At 46.3% G+C, this 21,045-nt stretch overlaps 22 non-coding genes and 1 pseudogene across 22 annotated transcripts; 20 read left to right on the top strand and 3 right to left on the bottom strand.

The window, feature by feature from the left end:
* The first annotated feature begins 126 nt into the window (after positions 1–126).
* LOC141307793 (small nucleolar RNA U3) lies at positions 127–342 on the top strand. Its single transcript, XR_012346720.1, has one exon. It is a non-coding gene; the product is annotated as a small nucleolar RNA U3 (small nucleolar RNA).
* Positions 343–1,573: 1,231 nt separating this feature from the next.
* trnak-cuu (transfer RNA lysine (anticodon CUU)) lies at positions 1,574–1,646 on the top strand. The gene has a single exon. It is a non-coding gene; the product is annotated as a tRNA-Lys (tRNA).
* Positions 1,647–1,837: 191 nt separating this feature from the next.
* trnan-guu (transfer RNA asparagine (anticodon GUU)) lies at positions 1,838–1,911 on the top strand. Its single transcript has one exon. It is a non-coding gene; the product is annotated as a tRNA-Asn (tRNA).
* A 582-nt stretch (positions 1,912–2,493) lies between these two features.
* On the top strand, positions 2,494–2,632 carry LOC141307953 (U4 spliceosomal RNA). Its single transcript, XR_012346877.1, has one exon. It is a non-coding gene; the product is annotated as a U4 spliceosomal RNA (small nuclear RNA).
* Positions 2,633–3,122: 490 nt separating this feature from the next.
* trnas-gcu (transfer RNA serine (anticodon GCU)) lies at positions 3,123–3,204 on the bottom strand. Its single transcript has one exon. It is a non-coding gene; the product is annotated as a tRNA-Ser (tRNA).
* A 490-nt stretch (positions 3,205–3,694) lies between these two features.
* Positions 3,695–3,835, top strand: LOC141307902 (U4 spliceosomal RNA). Its single transcript, XR_012346828.1, has one exon. It is a non-coding gene; the product is annotated as a U4 spliceosomal RNA (small nuclear RNA).
* A 971-nt stretch (positions 3,836–4,806) lies between these two features.
* LOC141307779 (small nucleolar RNA U3) lies at positions 4,807–5,022 on the top strand. Its single transcript, XR_012346706.1, has one exon. It is a non-coding gene; the product is annotated as a small nucleolar RNA U3 (small nucleolar RNA).
* A 1,228-nt stretch (positions 5,023–6,250) lies between these two features.
* Positions 6,251–6,323, top strand: trnak-cuu (transfer RNA lysine (anticodon CUU)). The gene has a single exon. It is a non-coding gene; the product is annotated as a tRNA-Lys (tRNA).
* An 847-nt stretch (positions 6,324–7,170) lies between these two features.
* Positions 7,171–7,309, top strand: LOC141307941 (U4 spliceosomal RNA). The gene has a single exon (XR_012346865.1). It is a non-coding gene; the product is annotated as a U4 spliceosomal RNA (small nuclear RNA).
* A 490-nt stretch (positions 7,310–7,799) lies between these two features.
* trnas-gcu (transfer RNA serine (anticodon GCU)) lies at positions 7,800–7,881 on the bottom strand. Its single transcript has one exon. It is a non-coding gene; the product is annotated as a tRNA-Ser (tRNA).
* Positions 7,882–8,371: 490 nt separating this feature from the next.
* LOC141307901 (U4 spliceosomal RNA) lies at positions 8,372–8,512 on the top strand. The gene has a single exon (XR_012346827.1). It is a non-coding gene; the product is annotated as a U4 spliceosomal RNA (small nuclear RNA).
* A 973-nt stretch (positions 8,513–9,485) lies between these two features.
* LOC141307785 (small nucleolar RNA U3) lies at positions 9,486–9,701 on the top strand. The gene has a single exon (XR_012346711.1). It is a non-coding gene; the product is annotated as a small nucleolar RNA U3 (small nucleolar RNA).
* Positions 9,702–11,178: 1,477 nt separating this feature from the next.
* On the top strand, positions 11,179–11,310 carry LOC141307930 (U4 spliceosomal RNA; annotated as a pseudogene).
* Positions 11,311–11,554: 244 nt separating this feature from the next.
* Positions 11,555–11,627, top strand: trnak-cuu (transfer RNA lysine (anticodon CUU)). The gene has a single exon. It is a non-coding gene; the product is annotated as a tRNA-Lys (tRNA).
* Positions 11,628–12,474: 847 nt separating this feature from the next.
* Positions 12,475–12,613, top strand: LOC141307957 (U4 spliceosomal RNA). The gene has a single exon (XR_012346882.1). It is a non-coding gene; the product is annotated as a U4 spliceosomal RNA (small nuclear RNA).
* Positions 12,614–13,103: 490 nt separating this feature from the next.
* Positions 13,104–13,185, bottom strand: trnas-gcu (transfer RNA serine (anticodon GCU)). Its single transcript has one exon. It is a non-coding gene; the product is annotated as a tRNA-Ser (tRNA).
* A 490-nt stretch (positions 13,186–13,675) lies between these two features.
* On the top strand, positions 13,676–13,816 carry LOC141307900 (U4 spliceosomal RNA). Its single transcript, XR_012346826.1, has one exon. It is a non-coding gene; the product is annotated as a U4 spliceosomal RNA (small nuclear RNA).
* A 973-nt stretch (positions 13,817–14,789) lies between these two features.
* On the top strand, positions 14,790–15,005 carry LOC141307798 (small nucleolar RNA U3). Its single transcript, XR_012346723.1, has one exon. It is a non-coding gene; the product is annotated as a small nucleolar RNA U3 (small nucleolar RNA).
* Positions 15,006–16,496: 1,491 nt separating this feature from the next.
* Positions 16,497–16,570, top strand: trnan-guu (transfer RNA asparagine (anticodon GUU)). Its single transcript has one exon. It is a non-coding gene; the product is annotated as a tRNA-Asn (tRNA).
* Positions 16,571–17,152: 582 nt separating this feature from the next.
* Positions 17,153–17,291, top strand: LOC141307940 (U4 spliceosomal RNA). Its single transcript, XR_012346864.1, has one exon. It is a non-coding gene; the product is annotated as a U4 spliceosomal RNA (small nuclear RNA).
* A 1,062-nt stretch (positions 17,292–18,353) lies between these two features.
* Positions 18,354–18,494, top strand: LOC141307899 (U4 spliceosomal RNA). Its single transcript, XR_012346824.1, has one exon. It is a non-coding gene; the product is annotated as a U4 spliceosomal RNA (small nuclear RNA).
* A 973-nt stretch (positions 18,495–19,467) lies between these two features.
* LOC141307788 (small nucleolar RNA U3) lies at positions 19,468–19,683 on the top strand. The gene has a single exon (XR_012346714.1). It is a non-coding gene; the product is annotated as a small nucleolar RNA U3 (small nucleolar RNA).
* A 1,229-nt stretch (positions 19,684–20,912) lies between these two features.
* Positions 20,913–20,985, top strand: trnak-cuu (transfer RNA lysine (anticodon CUU)). The gene has a single exon. It is a non-coding gene; the product is annotated as a tRNA-Lys (tRNA).
* The last annotated feature ends 60 nt before the right edge of the window (positions 20,986–21,045 follow it).

The raw sequence follows: 21,045 nt of genomic DNA, 5'->3' as shown, positions 1-21,045 counted from the left end.
AACAAAATTTTAGGACTCTAATGATGTTTCAAATGTAACTTTTCTCATCTCTGTTGTTAGGTTGTAACCATCTCTGAGACTCAAAGTGTCAGAACTCGCCTAAGCTGGTTTTGCAAAATGGAGGTCAAGACTATACTTTCAGGGATCATTTCTATAGTTTCTAACTAGGAAATGTGTTTCAAAAGTGTAGTGTCTCCCAAACTACGATGATGAGCGTTGCTACTCTTTTCTGAGCGTGAATCGGGTGTGGAGTAATGGTTTATTTCATATGCTCCACACCATTGATGACCGTTCTGTGTGGCATTTAAGCAGCATAGACGAAGAGAGTATGGTCAGAGTGGTCTCTGAAAAATGTAAATATCAGATTAAAAATCTTATGAGTCGTTATGATTGAGATTTTTTTTTTTTTTTTTTTACATTTTTGTTGGTGGGTGTCACCATCCTTGATATTCAGAATGTCAGGATAAGATGTCAGCTGGTTCTATCAACTTAAAGTTGCCATAAAATGCATTGAGAGAATATTTTAATTTGTTCTTTGATATCTGCATAGAAGGTATATGGCATAGGAAAGGGCAAACAATCTCCAGAAACGGTTTTACAGGACCATTTACAACCCTAGGATTTGTCCCTAGAATGAAATGCTCTGTTATTGCCTTTTTTGGAAGCTTCATGAATATTAATGAGCTCTGCTCCGATTGGCTGTTTCACAGAGCTGCTCATCTCTATAGCTGGCACATTGATAAAAATATTTATTTAATTAGGAGCTCTAGCGGCTTTTAATATGTGGTTTGTTGAATCTGCCGTTTTGTATCGCAGACATTTTAGTCTCATTACTGTGATCCATGTGCTCTGTGTAAAGTTATAATGCAGAGGGAGCGCTTCTTACCACACAAGTTCAGCTGCTTCTCGGTGATACTCTGGATCTGTAAATCATTCGCCATCATCAGCGCAGTTATTTCTCCATCATTCACCATCATCAGCACAGTCATCTCTCTGTTTATGTGGTAAGTGATATCTTTTGTACTGCAATGTAACAGGCTAGCGCTAGCATTAAGCTAACCGTGTCCCTTCAGTGGCTTGCCTTGTTTTACTGATGTACTGACGTTACCGATGATTGGGCGATGCAAATGTTGGAGGCGTAACTATTAACGATCCCGGGACTGTTGCGTAACAGTCGGTGTTATGTTGGAACTGACATATAAATCTAGTGTTTGCAAAAGACCACCGAAATATAGAAGATTTATCCTTATCCTTATATAGATTTATCCTTGATTTCCATAAGAAAGGTGCCCCAAATTGGTGGAAAATCACATCTCAACCATACGCTGACCAAAGCATTGAACCGCCTTCACGCGGCAAGACAGAACATGTTGTTGGCCCGCACTGCTGGGTCAAACTGCGCTTCCCAATAACAGATTGGGTCAAAACTGACAGAAGAAAACTCTAAGCCTGCTCTAAGCACTACCCACGGGACGGCTCGACAGTCTTGCACAACGCGAGAGCCTCCGTTTCGCCTGTGTCATTTGGGAGCCGATGAAAACTGCGTCCGACCCGGTGAAGGAGACCACGACCAGCCCGGCTAGCTCAGTCGGTAGAGCATGAGACTCTTAATCTCAGGGTCGTGGGTTCGAGCCCCACGTTGGGCGGCTCTGTTGGCGCTCTTTCTTCCCAACAGGTTGGCGGGCTCCAGCGTGCCCATTCTCCGCACAGGCTAAGTGGATTTTGCGAGCTCCGGAAACATCTTTCAAAACAGCCTGTTAGTACGTGCGATTCTAATCCCTAACCCTAACCCTTGCTTATACAACCGTGATCCCGCGGCAGCAGATGCGCAATGTCTGTCTCTGTGGCGCAATCGGTTAGCGCGTTCGGCTGTTAACCGAAAGGTTGGTGGTTCGAGCCCACCCAGGGACGTGTGAAATGCCGGTGTTTTGCACGCGCGTCAGGTGTCCACTAGCGCCTATGCCATTCTTAGGGTTGCGAGGCACAGCTTTCTCAGGGCGTTTATCCTGTGCACCTTCAATAAGCTGGCTTCTTTTAAAAGAAGTCAGCGGCGGGTGTTTGGTGAACATTTTCACCAGCTCGAGTTTGCTGTGGCATGTGGATTCATTCTTTACTGATGATCTGTCTCTGGGGCTCATCTAGTTGACATGGTATCCGCTGACATTCGGCTGAAGGTGCTGATCCACCATCTGCTCTTGGTACGGACTGGATCCGGGGGACTGCAGTGACCATCTAATCGGAATACAGAATGGATATGGCGGCTACGGTGACCTCAGAATAAGAACAAACAGACTAATTTTAATGTAGATGCAAAAGTTCCATGTTGCCACAGTGTCAGATTGGAGAGGATCTGGTTTTCACAGTCTTGCGTCGATGGCCGTCTAGGTGAAGAGGTCTTCACTGATGATCTGTCTCTGGGGCTCATCCAGCTTGCTATCACCTTGTCGGATCACATCCACGTAGCTGCAAGAAAAGGTCACGACCGTCACCGGTATTCTATCGCAGAGGCAATGTTGTAGCTTGTGTGGTTTATCTGAGGTGTGATCATTGCTGGTTGTAAACTTTCCCCGATATCCCATCTGGATGATTTGAAATACAGTCAGCTTCTCAGATTTTGCCGGTCTCTCTGGACGCTTCTTGAAAAACAAAGTTTTGCTTCGTTTTGTTAGAGTGGCTGGTTGTTGGTCCTCGTCAAAGAGGTGTCTACAGATCATAGCGTGCCGGAGCCAGAAGATTTGTTGTTTTGTCAATATGCTCTCAAGACTTCGCTGCAGGTATCATTAAACTACAGCACAATCACAGCTCACCGCTACCCATCGTAAACAGGTTGGGCCTGTCTGTTCTGGTGGGCTCTCAGTGGTGCTAAATCATCAAATGAAGAGGACGGGATTCAAACCCACACAAACCAAGGTGAGCCTAGCACAACGGATTAGCCTTGCATCGCCTTAACCACTCGACCACCCCGTCACTTTCCGTGGTCCTTTTATTTAACACTCCCGATTCAGACCATCGGCTCATTAGTAGAGCACTCAGTGAACTGAACTGAGTGTGTCAGATAAGGAAGACACAAAAAGCGCAGAGTGGGGTCCCCAGGACCGAGGATTACTGCTAAAGGAGCCGAACGACGAGGATGGGATTCGAACCCACGCGTGCAGAGCACAATGGATTAGCAGTCCATCGCCTTAACCACTCGGCCACCTCGTCATTTTACGTGACATTTTTTATTTAGCACTCCTGATTCAGATCATCAGTTCATTAGTAGAGAACTCAAAGAACTGAACTGAGTGTGTTAGATAAGGAGGACACACAAAAAGTTTAGCATGGGGTCCCCAGGACCCGGATTAAGGTCCAGTGCTAAAGGAACCGAACGACAAGAATGGATTCCAACCATTGCACAGAGCAAAATGGATTAGCAGTCCATCGCCTTAACCACTCGGCCACCCCGTCCCCTTGCTGACCGAGATAGGCCATGCTGCGGACCTTTTCAGCTGCTGCTGCCGTGCTTTCAGCTGGCTGTTTTGAGCACAGAGGGAATAGTGAATGAGCCGTCTTTTACACACCTCTAATCTGTTCCGTAGAAACACGGTGCAGCAACCCGTGGCAGGAGACTGTTTGTGCGGCAGTTTAAAGCTTGCTACCACCTTGTCGGTTCACATCCACGTAGGTGCAGAAAAAGGTCACGACCGTCGCCTGCATTCTTTCGCAGAGGCAATATTGTAGCCTATGAGGTTTGTCCGAGGCGCGATCATTGCTGGTTGAAAACTTTACCCAATACCCCGCCAGGATGACTTGAAATACAGTTATCTTTGGCAATTTTTGCTAGTCTCTCTGGAGGCTTAGAGTTTTGTTGAGAAATATAGCCTTGTTTCGTTTAGGGTTTTTTTTCCTCGCCAAAATCGGTCTGCTGATGATAGTGCGCCAGAGCCAGAAGGTTTGTTGTTTTGTCAATATGTTCTCAAGACAAGTATCGTTAAACTGCAACGCAATTACAGCTCACCGTTACCCATCGTAAACATGTTGGGCCTGTCTGGTCCGGTGGCCTCTCAGTGGCGCTAAAGCTTCGAATGCGTGTCGAGCACAATGTATTAGCCTTCCACCGCCTTAACCACTGGACCACCTCGTCATCCGGCGGGGTTTCTTTATTTAACATTCCTGATTCATGTGCATGTGGATGCATTCTTCGTCTTTTGTTTCAGCCGCCGAGGGCCTGTTTTCCACTGAGGCCCTGCGCCAAACTCCCTATGAGACACAATCCAACGTTAGTAGTAACCTCCGATTACGGCCGAATGTGGATTCTGCTCGGACGACGGGGCACCGGTACATCCTTTGTAGCTTTAGCTTATTAGCCAAACGCTACACCAGTTTGCCATTTCCCATGAAATCATCCTTGATTTCCATAAGAAAGGTGCCCCAAATTGGTGGAAAATCACATCTCAACCATACGCTGTCCAAAGCATTAAACCGCCTTCACGCGGCAAAACAGAACATGTTGTTGGCCCGCACTGCTGGGTCAAACTGCGCTTCCCAAAAACAGATTGGGTCAAAACTGACAGAAGAAATCTCTAAGCCTGCTTTAAGCCCTACCCACGGGACGGGTTGACAGTCTCGCACAACGCGAGAGCCTCAGTTTCGCCTGTGTAATTTGGGGGCCAATGAAAACTGCATCCAACTAAAATTACAAACAAAATTTTAGGACTCTAATGATGTTTCAAATGTAACTTTTCTCATCTCTGTTGTTAGGTTGTAACCATCTCTGAGACTCAAAGTGTCAGAACTCGCCTAAGCTGGTTTTGCAAAATGGAGGTCAAGACTATACTTTCAGGGATCATTTCTATAGTTTCTAACTAGGAAATGTGTTTCAAAAGTGTAGTGTCTCCCAAACTACGATGATGAGCTTTGATACTCTTTTCTGAGCGTGAATCGGGTGTGGAGTAATGGTTTATTTCATATGCTCCACACCATTGATGAACGTTCTGTGTGGCATTTAAGCAGCATAGACGAAGAGAGTATGGTCAGAGTGGTCTCTGAAAAATGTAAATATCAAATTAAAAATCTTATGAGTCGTTATGATTGAGATTTTTTTTTTTTTTTTACATTTTTGTTGGTGGGTGTCACCATCCTTGATATTCAGAATGTCAGGATAAGATGTCAGCTGGTTCTATCAACTTAAAGTTGCCATAAAATGCATTGAGAGAATATTTTAATTTGTTCTTTGATATCTGCATAGAAGGTATATGGCATAGGAAAGGGCAAACAATCTCCAGAAACGGTTTTACAGGACCATTTACAACCCTAGGATTTGTCCCTAGAATGAAATGCTCTGTTATTGCCTTTTTTGGAAGCTTCATGAATATTAATGAGCTCTGCTCCGATTGGCTGTTTCACAGAGCTGCTCATCTCTATAGCTGGCACATTGATAAAAATATTTATTTAATTAGGAGCTCTAGCGGCTTTTAATATGTGGTTTGTTGAATCTGCCGTTTTGTATCGCAGACATTTTAGTCTTATTACTGTGATCCATGTGCTCTGTGTAAAGTTATAATGCAGAGGGAGCGCTTCTTACCACACAAGTTCAGCTGCTTCTCGGTGATACTCTGGATCTGTAAATCATTCGCCATCATCAGCGCAGTTATTTCTCCATCATTCACCATCATCAGCACAGTCATCTCTCTGTTTATGTGGTAAGTGATATCTTTTGTACTGCAATGTAACAGGCTAGCGCTAGCATTAAGCTAACCGTGTCCCTTCAGTGGCTTGCCTTGTTTTACTGATGTACTGACGTTACCGATGATTGGGCGATGCAAATGTTGGAGGCGTAACTATTAACGATCCCGGGACTGTTGCGTAACAGTCGGTGTTATGTTGGAACTGACATATAAATCTAGTGTTTGCAAAAGACCACCGAAATATAGAAGATTTATCCTTATCCTTATATAGATTTATCCTTGATTTCCATAAGAAAGGTGCCCCAAATTGGTGGAAAATCACATCTCAACCATACGCTGACCAAAGCAATGAACCGCCTTCACGCGGCAAGACAGAACATGTTGTTGGCCCGCACTGCTGGGTCAAACTGCGCTTCCCAATAACAGATTGGGTCAAAACTGACAGAAGAAAACTCTAAGCCTGCTCTAAGCACTACCCACGGGACGGCTCGACAGTCTTGCACAACGCGAGAGCCTCCGTTTCGCCTGTGTCATTTGGGAGCCGATGAAAACTGCGTCCGACCCGGTGAAGGAGACTACGACCAGCCCGGCTAGCTCAGTCGGTAGAGCATGAGACTCTTAATCTCAGGGTCGTGGGTTCGAGCCCCACGTTGGGCGGCTCTGTTGGCGCTCTTTCTTCCCAACAGGGTGGCGGGCTCCAGCGTGCCCATTCTCCGCACAGGCTAAGTGGATTTTGCGAGCTCCGGAAACATCTTTCAAAACAGCCTGTTAGTACGTGCGATTCTAATCCCTAACCCTAACCCTTGCTTTTACAACCGTGATCCCGCGGCAGCAGATGCGCAATGTCTGTCTCTGTGGCGCAATCGGTTAGTGCGTTCGGCTGTTAACCGAAAGGTTGGTGGTTCGACCCCACCCAGGGACGTGTGAAATGCCGGTGTTTTGCACGCGCGTCAGGTGTCCACTAGCGCCTATGCCATTCTTAGGGTTGCGAGGCACAGCTTTCTCAGGGCGTTTATCCTGTGCACCTTCAATAAGCTGGCTTCTTTTAAAAGAAGTCAGCGGCGGGTGTTTGGTGAACATTTTCACCAGCTCGAGTTTGCTGTGGCATGTGGATTCATTCTTTACTGATGATCTGTCTCTGGGGCTCATCTAGTTGACATGGTATCCGCTGACATTCGGCTGAAGGTGCTGATCCACCATCTGCTCTTGGTACGGACTGGATCCGGGGGACTGCAGTGACCATCTAATCGGAATACAGAATGGATATGGCGGCTACGGTGACCTCAGAATAAGAACAAACAGACTAATTTTAATGTAGATGCAAAAGTTCCATGTTGCCACAGTGTCAGATTGGAGAGGATCTGGTTTTCACAGTCTTGCGTCGATGGCCGTCTAGGTGAAGAGGTCTTCACTGATGATCTGTCTCTGGGGCTCATCCAGCTTGCTATCACCTTGTCGGATCACATCCACGTAGCTGCAAGAAAAGGTCACGACCGTCACCGGTATTCTATCGCAGAGGCAATGTTGTAGCTTGTGTGGTTTATCTGAGGTGTGATCATTGCTGGTTGTAAACTTTCCCCGATATCCCATCTGGATGATTTGAAATACAGTCAGCTTCTCAGTTTTTGCCGGTCTCTCTGGACGCTTCTTGAAAAACAAAGTTTTGCTTCGTTTTGTTAGAGTGGCTGGTTGTTGGTCCTCGTCAAAGAGGTGTCTACAGATCATAGCGTGCCGGAGCCAGAAGATTTGTTGTTTTTTCAATATGCTCTCAAGACTTCGCTGCAGGTATCATTAAACTACAGCACAATCACAGCTCACCGCTACCCATCGTAAACAGGTTGGGCCTGTCTGTTCTGGTGGGCTCTCAGTGGTGCTAAATCATCAAATGAAGAGGACGGGATTCAAACCCACACAAACCAAGGTGAGCCTAGCACAACGGATTAGCCTTGCATCGCCTTAAACACTCGACCACCCCGTCACTTTCCGTGGTCCTTTTATTTAACACTCCCGATTCAGACCATCGGCTCATTAGTAGAGCACTCAGTGAACTGAACTGAGTGTGTCAGATAAGGAAGACACAAAAAGCGCAGAGTGGGGTCCCCAGGACCGAGGATTACTGCTAAAGGAGCCGAACGACGAGGATGGGATTCGAACCCACGCGTGCAGAGCACAATGGATTAGCAGTCCATCGCCTTAACCACTCGGCCACCTCGTCATTTTACGTGACATTTTTTATTTAGCACTCCTGATTCAGATCATCAGTTCATTAGTAGAGAACTCAAAGAACTGAACTGAGTGTGTTAGATAAGGAGGACACACAAAAAGTTTAGCATGGGGTCCCCAGGACCCGGATTAAGGTCCAGTGCTAAAGGAACCGAACGACAAGAATGGATTCCAACCATTGCACAGAGCAAAATGGATTAGCAGTCCATCGCCTTAACCACTCGGCCACCCCGTCCCCTTGCTGACCGAGATAGGCCATGCTGCGGACCTTTTCAGCTGCTGCTGCCGTGCTTTCAGCTGGCTGTTTTGAGCACAGAGGGAATAGTGAATGAGCCGTCTTTTACACACCTCTAATCTGTTCCGTAGAAACACGGTGCAGCAACCCGTGGCAGGAGACTGTTTGTGCGGCAGTTTAAAGCTTGCTACCACCTTGTCGGTTCACATCCACGTAGGTGCAGAAAAAGGTCACGACCGTCGCCTGCATTCTTTCGCAGAGGCAATATTGTAGCCTATGAGGTTTGTCCGAGGCGCGATCATTGCTGGTTGAAAACTTTACCCAATACCCCGCCAGGATGACTTGAAATACAGTTATCTTTGGCAATTTTTGCTAGTCTCTCTGGAGGCTTAGAGTTTTGTTGAGAAATATAGCCTTGTTTCGTTTAGGGTTTTTTTTCCTCGCCAAAAAAACGGTCTGCTGATGATAGTGCGCCAGAGCCAGAAGGTTTGTTGTTTTGTCAATATGTTCTCAAGACAAGTATCGTTAAACTGCAACGCAATTACAGCTCACCGTTACCCATCGTAAACATGTTGGGCCTGTCTGGTCCGGTGGCCTCTCAGTGGCGCTAAAGCTTCGAATGCGTGTCGAGCACAATGTATTAGCCTTCCACCGCCTTAACCACTGGACCACCTCGTCATCCGGCGGGGTTTCTTTATTTAACATTCCTGATTCATGTGCATGTGGATGCATTCTTCGTCTTTTGTTTCAGCCGCCGAGGGCCTGTTTTCCACTGAGGCCCTGCGCCAAACTCCCTATGAGACACAATCCAACGTTAGTAGTAACCTCCGATTACGGCCGAATGTGGATTCTGCTCGGACGACGGGGCACCGGTACATCCTTTGTAGCTTTAGCTTATTAGCCAAACGCTACACCAGTTTGCCATTTCCCATGAAATCATCCTTGATTTCCATAAGAAAGGTGCCCCAAATTGGTGGAAAATCACATCTCAACCATACGCTGTCCAAAGCATTAAACCGCCTTCACGCGGCAAAACAGAACATGTTGTTGGCCCGCACTGCTGGGTCAAACTGCGCTTCCCAAAAACAGATTGGGTCAAAACTGACAGAAGAAATCTCTAAGCCTGCTTTAAGCCCTACCCACGGGACGGGTTGACAGTCTCGCACAACGCGAGAGCCTCAGTTTCGCCTGTGTAATTTGGGGGCCAATGAAAACTGCATCCAACTAAAATTACAAACAAAATTTTAGGACTCTAATGATGTTTCAAATGTAACTTTTCTCATCTCTGTTGTTAGGTTGTAACCATCTCTGAGACTCAAAGTGTCAGAACTCGCCTAAGCTGGTTTTGCAAAATGGAGGTCAAGACTATACTTTCAGGGATCATTTCTATAGTTTCTAACTAGGAAATGTGTTTCAAAAGTGTAGTGTCTCCCAAACTACGATGATGAGCGTTGATACTCTTTTCTGAGCGTGAATCGGGTGTGGAGTAATGGTTTATTTCATATGCTCCACACCATTGATGAACGTTCTGTGTGGCATTTAAGCAGCATAGACGAAGAGAGTATGGTCAGAGTGGTCTCTGAAAACTGTAAATATCAGATTAAAAGTCTTATGAGTCGTTATGATTGAGATTTTTTTTTTTTTTTTACATTTTTGTTGGTGGGTGTCACCATCCTTGATATTCAGAATGTCAGGATAAGATGTCAGCTGGTTCTATCAACTTAAAGTTGCCATAAAATGCATTGAGAGAATATTTTAATTTGTTCTTTGATATCTGCATAGAAGGTATATGGCATAGGAAAGGGCAAACAATCTCCAGAAACGGTTTTACAGGACCATTTACAACCCTAGGATTTGTCCCTAGAATGAAATGCTCTGTTATTGCCTTTTTTGGAAGCTTCATGAATATTAATGAGCTCTGCTCCGATTGGCTGTTTCACAGAGCTGCTCATCTCTATAGCTGGCACATTGATAAAAATATTTATTTAATTAGGAGCTCTAGCGGCTTTTAATATGTGGTTTGTTGAATCTGCCGTTTTGTATCGCAGACATTTTAGTCTCATTACTGTGATCCATGTGCTCTGTGTAAAGTTATAATGCAGAGGGAGCGCTTCTTACCACACAAGTTCAGCTGCTTCTCGGTGATACTCTGGATCTGTAAATCATTCGCCATCATCAGCGCAGTTATTTCTCCATCATTCACCATCATCAGCACAGTCATCTCTCTGTTTATGTGGTAAGTGATATCTTTTGTACTGCAATGTAACAGGCTAGCGCTAGCATTAAGCTAACCGTGTCCCTTCAGTGGCTTGCCTTGTTTTACTGATGTACTGACGTTACCGATGATTGGGCGATGCAAATGTTGGAGGCGTAACTATTAACGATCCCGGGACTGTTGCGTAACAGTCGGTGTTATGTTGGAACTGACATATAAATCTAGTGTTTGCAAAAGACCACCGAAATATAGAAGATTTATCCTTATCCTTATATAGATTTATCCTTGATTTCCATAAGAAAGGTGCCCCAAATTGGTGGAAAATCACATCTCAACCATACGCTGACCAAAGCATTGAGCAGTAATTTATTTAGCACTCCTGATTCAGATCATCAGTTCATTAGTAGAGAACTCAAAGAACTGAACTGAGTGTGTTAGATAAGGAGGACACACAAAAAGTTTAGCATGGGGTCCCCAGGACCCGGATTAAGGTCCAGTGCTAAAGGAACCGAACGACAAGAATGGATTCCAACCATTGCACAGAGCAAAATGGATTAGCAGTCCATCGCCTTAACCACTCGGCCACCCCGTCCCCTTGCTGACCGAGATAGGCCATGCTGCGGACCTTTTCAGCTGCTGCTGCCGTGCTTTCAGCTGGCTGTTTTGAGCACAGAGGGAATAGTGAATGAGCCGTCTTTTACACACCTCTAATCTGTTCCGTAGAAACACGGTGCAGCAACCCGTGGCAGGAGACTGTTTGTGCGACAGTTTAAAGCTTGCTACCACCTTGTCGGTTCACATCCACGTAGGTGCAGAAAAAGGTCACGACCGTCGCCTGCATTCTTTCGCAGAGGCAATATTGTAGCCTATGAGGTTTGTCCGAGGCGCGATCATTGCTGGTTGAAAACTTTACCCAATACCCCGCCAGGATGACTTGAAATACAGTTATCTTTGGCAAAAAATCTATCTGACCAAAGCAATGAACCGCCTTCACGCGGCAAGACAGAACATGTTGTTGGCCCGCACTGCTGGGTCAAACTGCGCTTCCCAATAACAGATTGGGTCAAAACTGACAGAAGAAAACTCTAAGCCTGCTCTAAGCACTACCCACGGGACGGCTCGACAGTCTTGCACAACGCGAGAGCCTCCGTTTCGCCTGTGTCATTTGGGAGCCGATGAAAACTGCGTCCGACCCGGTGAAGGAGACTACGACCAGCCCGGCTAGCTCAGTCGGTAGAGCATGAGACTCTTAATCTCAGGGTCGTGGGTTCGAGCCCCACGTTGGGCGGCTCTGTTGGCGCTCTTTCTTCCCAACAGGGTGGCGGGCTCCAGCGTGCCCATTCTCCGCACAGGCTAAGTGGATTTTGCGAGCTCCGGAAACATCTTTCAAAACAGCCTGTTAGTACGTGCGATTCTAATCCCTAACCCTAACCCTTGCTTTTACAACCGTGATCCCGCGGCAGCAGATGCGCAATGTCTGTCTCTGTGGCGCAATCGGTTAGTGCGTTCGGCTGTTAACCGAAAGGTTGGTGGTTCGACCCCACCCAGGGACGTGTGAAATGCCGGTGTTTTGCACGCGCGTCAGGTGTCCACTAGCGCCTATGCCATTCTTAGGGTTGCGAGGCACAGCTTTCTCAGGGCGTTTATCCTGTGCACCTTCAATAAGCTGGCTTCTTTTAAAAGAAGTCAGCGGCGGGTGTTTGGTGAACATTTTCACCAGCTCGAGTTTGCTGTGGCATGTGGATTCATTCTTTACTGATGATCTGTCTCTGGGGCTCATCTAGTTGACATGGTATCCGCTGACATTCGGCTGAAGGTGCTGATCCACCATCTGCTCTTGGTACGGACTGGATCCGGGGGACTGCAGTGACCATCTAATCGGAATACAGAATGGATATGGCGGCTACGGTGACCTCAGAATAAGAACAAACAGACTAATTTTAATGTAGATGCAAAAGTTCCATGTTGCCACAGTGTCAGATTGGAGAGGATCTGGTTTTCACAGTCTTGCGTCGATGGCCGTCTAGGTGAAGAGGTCTTCACTGATGATCTGTCTCTGGGGCTCATCCAGCTTGCTATCACCTTGTCGGATCACATCCACGTAGCTGCAAGAAAAGGTCACGACCGTCACCGGTATTCTATCGCAGAGGCAATGTTGTAGCTTGTGTGGTTTATCTGAGGTGTGATCATTGCTGGTTGTAAACTTTCCCCGATATCCCATCTGGATGATTTGAAATACAGTCAGCTTCTCAGTTTTTGCCGGTCTCTCTGAACGCTTCTTGAAAAACAAAGTTTTGCTTCGTTTTGTTAGAGTGGCTGGTTGTTGGTCCTCGTCAAAGAGGTGTCTACAGATCATAGCGTGCCGGAGCCAGAAGATTTGTTGTTTTTTCAATATGCTCTCAAGACTTCGCTGCAGGTATCATTAAACTACAGCACAATCACAGCTCACCGCTACCCATCGTAAACAGGTTGGGCCTGTCTGTTCTGGTGGGCTCTCAGTGGTGCTAAATCATCAAATGAAGAGGACGGGATTCAAACCCACACAAACCAAGGTGAGCCTAGCACAACGGATTAGCCTTGCATCGCCTTAAACACTCGACCACCCCGTCACTTTCCGTGGTCCTTTTATTTAACACTCCCGATTCAGACCATCGGCTCATTAGTAGAGCACTCAGTGAACTGAACTGAGTGTGTCAGATAAGGAAGACACAAAAAGCGCAGAGTGGGGTCCCCAGGACCGAGGATTACTGCTAAAGGAGCCGAACGACGAGGATGGGATTCGAACCCACGCGTGCAGAGCACAATGGATTAGCAGTCCATCGCCTTAACCACTCGGCCACCTCGTCATTTTACGTGACATTTTTTATTTAGCACTCCTGATTCAGATCATCAGTTCATTAGTAGAGAACTCAAAGAACTGAACTGAGTGTGTTAGATAAGGAGGACACACAAAAAGTTTAGCATGGGGTCCCCAGGACCCGGATTAAGGTCCAGTGCTAAAGGAACCGAACGACAAGAATGGATTCCAACCATTGCACAGAGCAAAATGGATTAGCAGTCCATCGCCTTAACCACTCGGCCACCCCGTCCCCTTGCTGACCGAGATAGGCCATGCTGCGGACCTTTTCAGCTGCTGCTGCCGTGCTTTCAGCTGGCTGTTTTGAGCACAGAGGGAATAGTGAATGAGCCGTCTTTTACACACCTCTAATCTGTTCCGTAGAAACACGGTGCAGCAACCCGTGGCAGGAGACTGTTTGTGCGGCAGTTTAAAGCTTGCTACCACCTTGTCGGTTCACATCCACGTAGGTGCAGAAAAAGGTCACGACCGTCGCCTGCATTCTTTCGCAGAGGCAATATTGTAGCCTATGAGGTTTGTCCGAGGCGCGATCATTGCTGGTTGAAAACTTTACCCAATACCCCGCCAGGATGACTTGAAATACAGTTATCTTTGGCAATTTTTGCTAGTCTCTCTGGAGGCTTAGAGTTTTGTTGAGAAATATAGCCTTGTTTCGTTTAGGGTTTTTTTTCCTCGCCAAAAAAACGGTCTGCTGATGATAGTGCGCCAGAGCCAGAAGGTTTGTTGTTTTGTCAATATGTTCTCAAGACAAGTATCGTTAAACTGCAACGCAATTACAGCTCACCGTTACCCATCGTAAACATGTTGGGCCTGTCTGGTCCGGTGGCCTCTCAGTGGCGCTAAAGCTTCGAATGCGTGTCGAGCACAATGTATTAGCCTTCCACCGCCTTAACCACTGGACCACCTCGTCATCCGGCGGGGTTTCTTTATTTAACATTCCTGATTCATGTGCATGTGGATGCATTCTTCGTCTTTTGTTTCAGCCGCCGAGGGCCTGTTTTCCACTGAGGCCCTGCGCCAAACTCCCTATGAGACACAATCCAACGTTAGTAGTAACCTCCGATTACGGCCGAATGTGGATTCTGCTCGGACGACGGGGCACCGGTACATCCTTTGTAGCTTTAGCTTATTAGCCAAACGCTACACCAGTTTGCCATTTCCCATGAAATCATCCTTGATTTCCATAAGAAAGGTGCCCCAAATTGGTGGAAAATCACATCTCAACCATACGCTGTCCAAAGCATTAAACCGCCTTCACGCGGCAAAACAGAACATGTTGTTGGCCCGCACTGCTGGGTCAAACTGCGCTTCCCAAAAACAGATTGGGTCAAAACTGACAGAAGAAATCTCTAAGCCTGCTTTAAGCCCTACCCACGGGACGGGTTGACAGTCTCGCACAACGCGAGAGCCTCAGTTTCGCCTGTGTAATTTGGGGGCCAATGAAAACTGCATCCAACTAAAATTACAAACAAAATTTTAGGACTCTAATGATGTTTCAAATGTAACTTTTCTCATCTCTGTTGTTAGGTTGTAACCATCTCTGAGACTCAAAGTGTCAGAACTCGCCTAAGCTGGTTTTGCAAAATGGAGGTCAAGACTATACTTTCAGGGATCATTTCTATAGTTTCTAACTAGGAAATGTGTTTCAAAAGTGTAGTGTCTCCCAAACTACGATGATGAGCTTTGATACTCTTTTCTGAGCGTGAATCGGGTGTGGAGTAATGGTTTATTTCATATGCTCCACACCATTGATGAACGTTCTGTGTGGAATTTAAGCAGCATAGACGAAGAGAGTATGGTTAGAGTGGTCTCTGAAAAATGTAAATATCAGATTAAAAATCTTATGAGTCGTTATGATTGAGATTTTTTTTTTTTTTTACATTTTTGTTGGTGGGTGTCACCATCCTTGATATTCAGAATGTCAGGATAAGATGTCAGCTGGTTCTAGCAACTTAAAGTTGCCATAAAATGCATTGAGAGAATATTTTAATTTGTTCTTTGATATCTGCATAGAAGGTATATGGCATAGGAAAGGGCAAACAATCTCCAGAAACGGTTTTACAGGACCATTTACAACCCTAGGATTTGTCCCTAGAATGAAATGCTCTGTTATTGCCTTTTTTGGAAGCTTCATGAATATTAATGAGCTCTGCTCCGATTGGCTGTTTCACAGAGCTGCTCATCTCTATAGCTGGCACATTGATAAAAATATTTATTTAATTAGGAGCTCTAGCGGCTTTTAATATGTGGTTTGTTGAATCTGCCGTTTTGTATCGCAGACATTTTAGTCTCATTACTGTGATCCATGTGCTCTGTGTAAAGTTATAATGCAGAGGGAGCGCTTCTTACCACACAAGTTCAGCTGCTTCTCGGTGATACTCTGGATCTGTAAATCATTCGCCATCATCAGCGCAGTTATTTCTCCATCATTCACCATCATCAGCACAGTCATCTCTCTGTTTATGTGGTAAGTGATATCTTTTGTACTGCAATGTAACAGGCTAGCGCTAGCATTAAGCTAACCGTGTCCCTTCAGTGGCTTGCCTTGTTTTACTGATGTACTGACGTTACCGATGATTGGGCGATGCAAATGTTGGAGGCGTAACTATTAACGATCCCGGGACTGTTGCGTAACAGTCGGTGTTATGTTGGAACTGACATATAAATCTAGTGTTTGCAAAAGACCACCGAAATATAGAAGATTTATCCTTATCCTTATATAGATTTATCCTTGATTTCCATAAGAAAGGTGCCCCAAATTGGTGGAAAATCACATCTCAACCATACGCTGACCAAAGCATTGAACCGCCTTCACGCGGCAAGACAGAACATGTTGTTGGCCCGCACTGCTGGGTCAAACTGCGCTTCCCAATAACAGATTGGGTCAAAACTGACAGAAGAAAACTCTAAGCCTGCTCTAAGCACTACCCACGGGACGGCTCGACAGTCTTGCACAACGCGAGAGCCTCCGTTTCGCCTGTGTCATTTGGGAGCCGATGAAAACTGCGTCCGACCCGGTGAAGGAGACCACGACCAGCCCGGCTAGCTCAGTCGGTAGAGCATGAGACTCTTAATCTCAGGGTTGTGGGTTCGAGCCTCACGTTGGGCGGCTCTGTTGGCGCTCTTTCTTCCCAACAGGTTGGCGGGCTCCAGCGTGCCCATTCTCCGCACAGGCTAAGTGGATTTTGCGAGCTCCGGAAACATCTTTCAAAACAGCCTGTTAGTACGTGCGATTCTAATCCCTAACCCTAACCCTTGCTTTTACAACCGTGATCCCGCGGCAGCAGATGCGCAATGTCTGTCTCTGTGGCGCAATCGGTTAGCGCGTTCGGCTGTTAACCGAAAAGTTGGTGGTTCGAGCCCACCCAGGGACGTGTGAAATGCCGGTGTTTTGCATGCGCGTCAGGTGTCCACTAGCGCCTATGCCATTCTTAGGGTTGCGAGGCACAGCTTTCTCAGGGCGTTTATCCTGTGCACCTTCAATAAGCTGGCTTCTTTTAAAAGAAGTCAGCGGCGGGTGTTTGGTGAACATTTTCACCAGCTCGAGTTTGCTGTGGCATGTGGATTCATTCTTTACTGATGATCTGTCTCTGGGGCTCATCTAGTTGACATGGTATCCGCTGACATTCGGCTGAAGGTGCTGATCCACCATCTGCTCTTGGTACGGACTGGATCCGGGGGACTGCAGTGACCATCTAATCGGAATACAGAATGGATATGGCGGCTACGGTGACCTCAGAATAAGAACAAACAGACTAATTTTAATGTAGATGCAAAAGTTCCATGTTGCCACAGTGTCAGATTGGAGAGGATCTGGTTTTCACAGTCTTGCGTCGATGGCCGTCTAGGTGAAGAGGTCTTCACTGATGATCTGTCTCTGGGGCTCATCCAGCTTGCTATCACCTTGTCGGATCACATCCACGTAGCTGCAAGAAAAGGTCACGACCGTCACCGGTATTCTATCGCAGAGGCAATGTTGTAGCTTGTGTGGTTTATCTGAGGTGTGATCATTGCTGGTTGTAAACTTTCCCCGATATCCCATCTGGATGATTTGAAATACAGTCAGCTTCTCAGTTTTTGCCGGTCTCTCTGGACGCTTCTTGAAAAACAAAGTTTTGCTTCGTTTTGTTAGAGTGGCTGGTTGTTGGTCCTCGTCAAAGAGGTGTCTACAGATCATAGCGTGCCGGAGCCAGAAGATTTGTTGTTTTTTCAATATGCTCTCAAGACTTCGCTGCAGGTATCATTAAACTACAGCACAATCACAGCTCACCGCTACCCATCGTAAACAGGTTGGGCCTGTCTGTTCTGGTGGGCTCTCAGTGGTGCTAAATCATCAAATGAAGAGGACGGGATTCAAACCCACACAAACCAAGGTGAGCCTAGCACAACGGATTAGCCTTGCATCGCCTTAACCACTCGACCACCCCGTCACTTTCCGTGGTCCTTTTATTTAACACTCCCGATTCAGACCATCGGCTCATTAGTAGAGCACTCAGTGAACTGAACTGAGTGTGTCAGATAAGGAAGACACAAAAAGCGCAGAGTGGGGTCCCCAGGACCGAGGATTACTGCTAAAGGAGCCGAACGACAAGGATGGGATTCGAACCCACGCGTGCAGAGCACAATGGATTAGCAGTCCATCGCCTTAACCACTCGGCCACCTCGTCATTTTACATGACATCTTTTATTTAGCACTCCTGATTCAGATCATCAGTTCATTAGTAGAGAACTCAAAGAACTGAACTGAGTGTGTTAGATAAGGAGGACACACAAAAAGTTTAGCATGGGGTCCCCAGGACCCGGATTAAGGTCCAGTGCTAAAGGAACCGAACGACAAGAATGGATTCCAACCATTGCACAGAGCAAAATGGATTAGCAGTCCATCGCCTCAACCACTCGGCCACCCCGTCCCCTTGCTGACCGAGATAGGCCATGCTGCGGACCTTTTCAGCTGCTGCTGCCGTGCTTTCAGCTGGCTGTTTTGAGCACAGAGGGAATAGTGAATGAGCCGTCTTTTACACACCTCTAATCTGTTCCGTAGAAACACGGTGCAGCAACCCGTGGCAGGAGACTGTTTGTGCGGCAGTTTAAAGCTTGCTACCACCTTGTCGGTTCACATCCACGTAGGTGCAGAAAAAGGTCACGACCGTCGCCTGCATTCTTTCGCAGAGGCAATATTGTAGCCTATGAGGTTTGTCCGAGGCGCGATCATTGCTGGTTGAAAACTTTACCCAATACCCCGCCAGGATGACTTGAAATACAGTTATCTTTGGCAATTTTTGCTAGTCTCTCTGGAGGCTTAGAGTTTTGTTGAGAAATATAGCCTTGTTTCGTTTAGGGTTTTTTTTCCTCGCCAAAAAAACGGTCTGCTGATGATAGTGCGCCAGAGCCAGAAGGTTTGTTGTTTTGTCAATATGTTCTCAAGACAAGTATCGTTAAACTGCAACGCAATTACAGCTCACCGTTACCCATCGTAAACATGTTGGGCCTGTCTGGTCCGGTGGCCTCTCAGTGGCGCTAAAGCTTCGAATGCGTGTCGAGCACAATGTATTAGCCTTCCACCGCCTTAACCACTGGACCACCTCGTCATCCGGCGGGGTTTCTTTATTTAACATTCCTGATTCATGTGCATGTGGATGCATTCTTCGTCTTTTGTTTCAGCCGCCGAGGGCCTGTTTTCCACTGAGGCCCTGCGCCAAACTCCCTATGAGACACAATCCAACGTTAGTAGTAACCTCCGATTACGGCCGAATGTGGATTCTGCTCGGACGACGGGGCACCGGTACATCCTTTGTAGCTTTAGCTTATTAGCCAAACGCTACACCAGTTTGCCATTTCCCATGAAATCATCCTTGATTTCCATAAGAAAGGTGCCCCAAATTGGTGGAAAATCACATCTCAACCATACGCTGTCCAAAGCATTAAACCGCCTTCACGCGGCAAAACAGAACATGTTGTTGGCCCGCACTGCTGGGTCAAACTGCGCTTCCCAAAAACAGATTGGGTCAAAACTGACAGAAGAAATCTCTAAGCCTGCTTTAAGCCCTACCCACGGGACGGGTTGACAGTCTCGCACAACGCGAGAGCCTCAGTTTCGCCTGTGTAATTTGGGGGCCAATGAAAACTGCATCCAACTAAAATTACAAACAAAATTTTAGGACTCTAATGATGTTTCAAATGTAACTTTTCTCATCTCTGTTGTTAGGTTGTAACCATCTCTGAGACTCAAAGTGTCAGAACTCGCCTAAGCTGGTTTTGCAAAATGGAGGTCAAGACTATACTTTCAGGGATCATTTCTATAGTTTCTAACTAGGAAATGTGTTTCAAAAGTGTAGTGTCTCCCAAACTACGATGATGAGCGTTGATACTCTTTTCTGAACGTGAATCGGGTGTGGAGTAATGGTTTATTTCATATGCTCCACACCATTGATGAACGTTCTGTGTGGCATTTAAGCAGCATAGACGAAGAGAGTATGGTCAGAGTGGTCTCTGAAAAATGTAAATATCAGATTAAAAGTCTTATGAGTCGTTATGATTGAGATTTTTTTTTTTTTTTTTACATTTTTGTTGGTGGGTGTCACCATCCTTGATATTCAGAATGTCAGGATAAGATGTCAGCTGGTTCTATCAACTTAAAGTTGCCATAAAATGCATTGAGAGAATATTTTAATTTGTTCTTTGATATCTGCATAGAAGGTATATGGCATAGGAAAGGGCAAACAATCTCCAGAAACGGTTTTACAGTACCATTTACAACCCTAGGATTTGTCCCTAGAATGAAATGCTCTGTTATTGCCTTTTTTGGAAGCTTCATGAATATTAATGAGCTCTGCTCCGATTGGCTGTTTCACAGAGCTGCTCATCTCTATAGCTGGCACATTGATAAAAATATTTATTTAATTAGGAGCTCTAGCGGCTTTTAATATGTGGTTTGTTGAATCTGCCGTTTTGTATCGCAGACATTTTAGTCTCATTACTGTGATCCATGTGCTCTGTGTAAAGTTATAATGCAGAGGGAGCGCTTCTTACCACACAAGTTCAGCTGCTTCTCGGTGATACTCTGGATCTGTAAATCATTCGCCATCATCAGCGCAGTTATTTCTCCATCATTCACCATCATCAGCACAGTCATCTCTCTGTTTATGTGGTAAGTGATATCTTTTGTACTGCAATGTAACAGGCTAGCGCTAGCATTAAGCTAACCGTGTCCCTTCAGTGGCTTGCCTTGTTTTACTGATGTACTGACGTTACCGATGATTGGGCGATGCAAATGTTGGAGGCGTAACTATTAACGATCCCGGGACTGTTGCGTAACAGTCGGTGTTATGTTGGAACTGACATATAAATCTAGTGTTTGCAAAAGACCACCGAAATATAGAAGATTTATCCTTATCCTTATATAGATTTATCCTTGATTTCCATAAGAAAGGTGCCCCAAATTGGTGGAAAATCACATCTCAACCATACGCTGACCAAAGCATTGAACCGCCTTCACGCGGCAAGACAGAACATGTTGTTGGCCCGCACTGCTGGGTCAAACTGCGCTTCCCAATAACAGATTGGGTCAAAACTGACAGAAGAAAACTCTAAGCCTGCTCTAAGCACTACCCACGGGACGGCTCGACAGTCTTGCACAACGCGAGAGCCTCCGTTTCGCCTGTGTCATTTGGGAGCCGATGAAAACTGCGTCCGACCCGGTGAAGGAGCCCACGACCAGCCCGGCTAGCTCAGTCGGTAGAGCATGAGACTCTTAATCTCAGGGTCGTGGGTTCGAGCCCCACGTTGGGCGGCTCTGTTGGCGCTCTTTCTTCCCAACAGGGTGGCGGGCTCCAGCGTGCCCATTCTCCGC

The sequence above is a fragment of the Garra rufa genome, unplaced genomic scaffold (assembly GCF_049309525.1).
Source record: "Garra rufa unplaced genomic scaffold, GarRuf1.0 hap1_unplaced_002, whole genome shotgun sequence".
Classification (NCBI taxonomy): Eukaryota; Metazoa; Chordata; class Actinopteri; order Cypriniformes; family Cyprinidae; genus Garra; species Garra rufa.
This window is presented reverse-complemented; position numbering and strand designations above follow the sequence as displayed.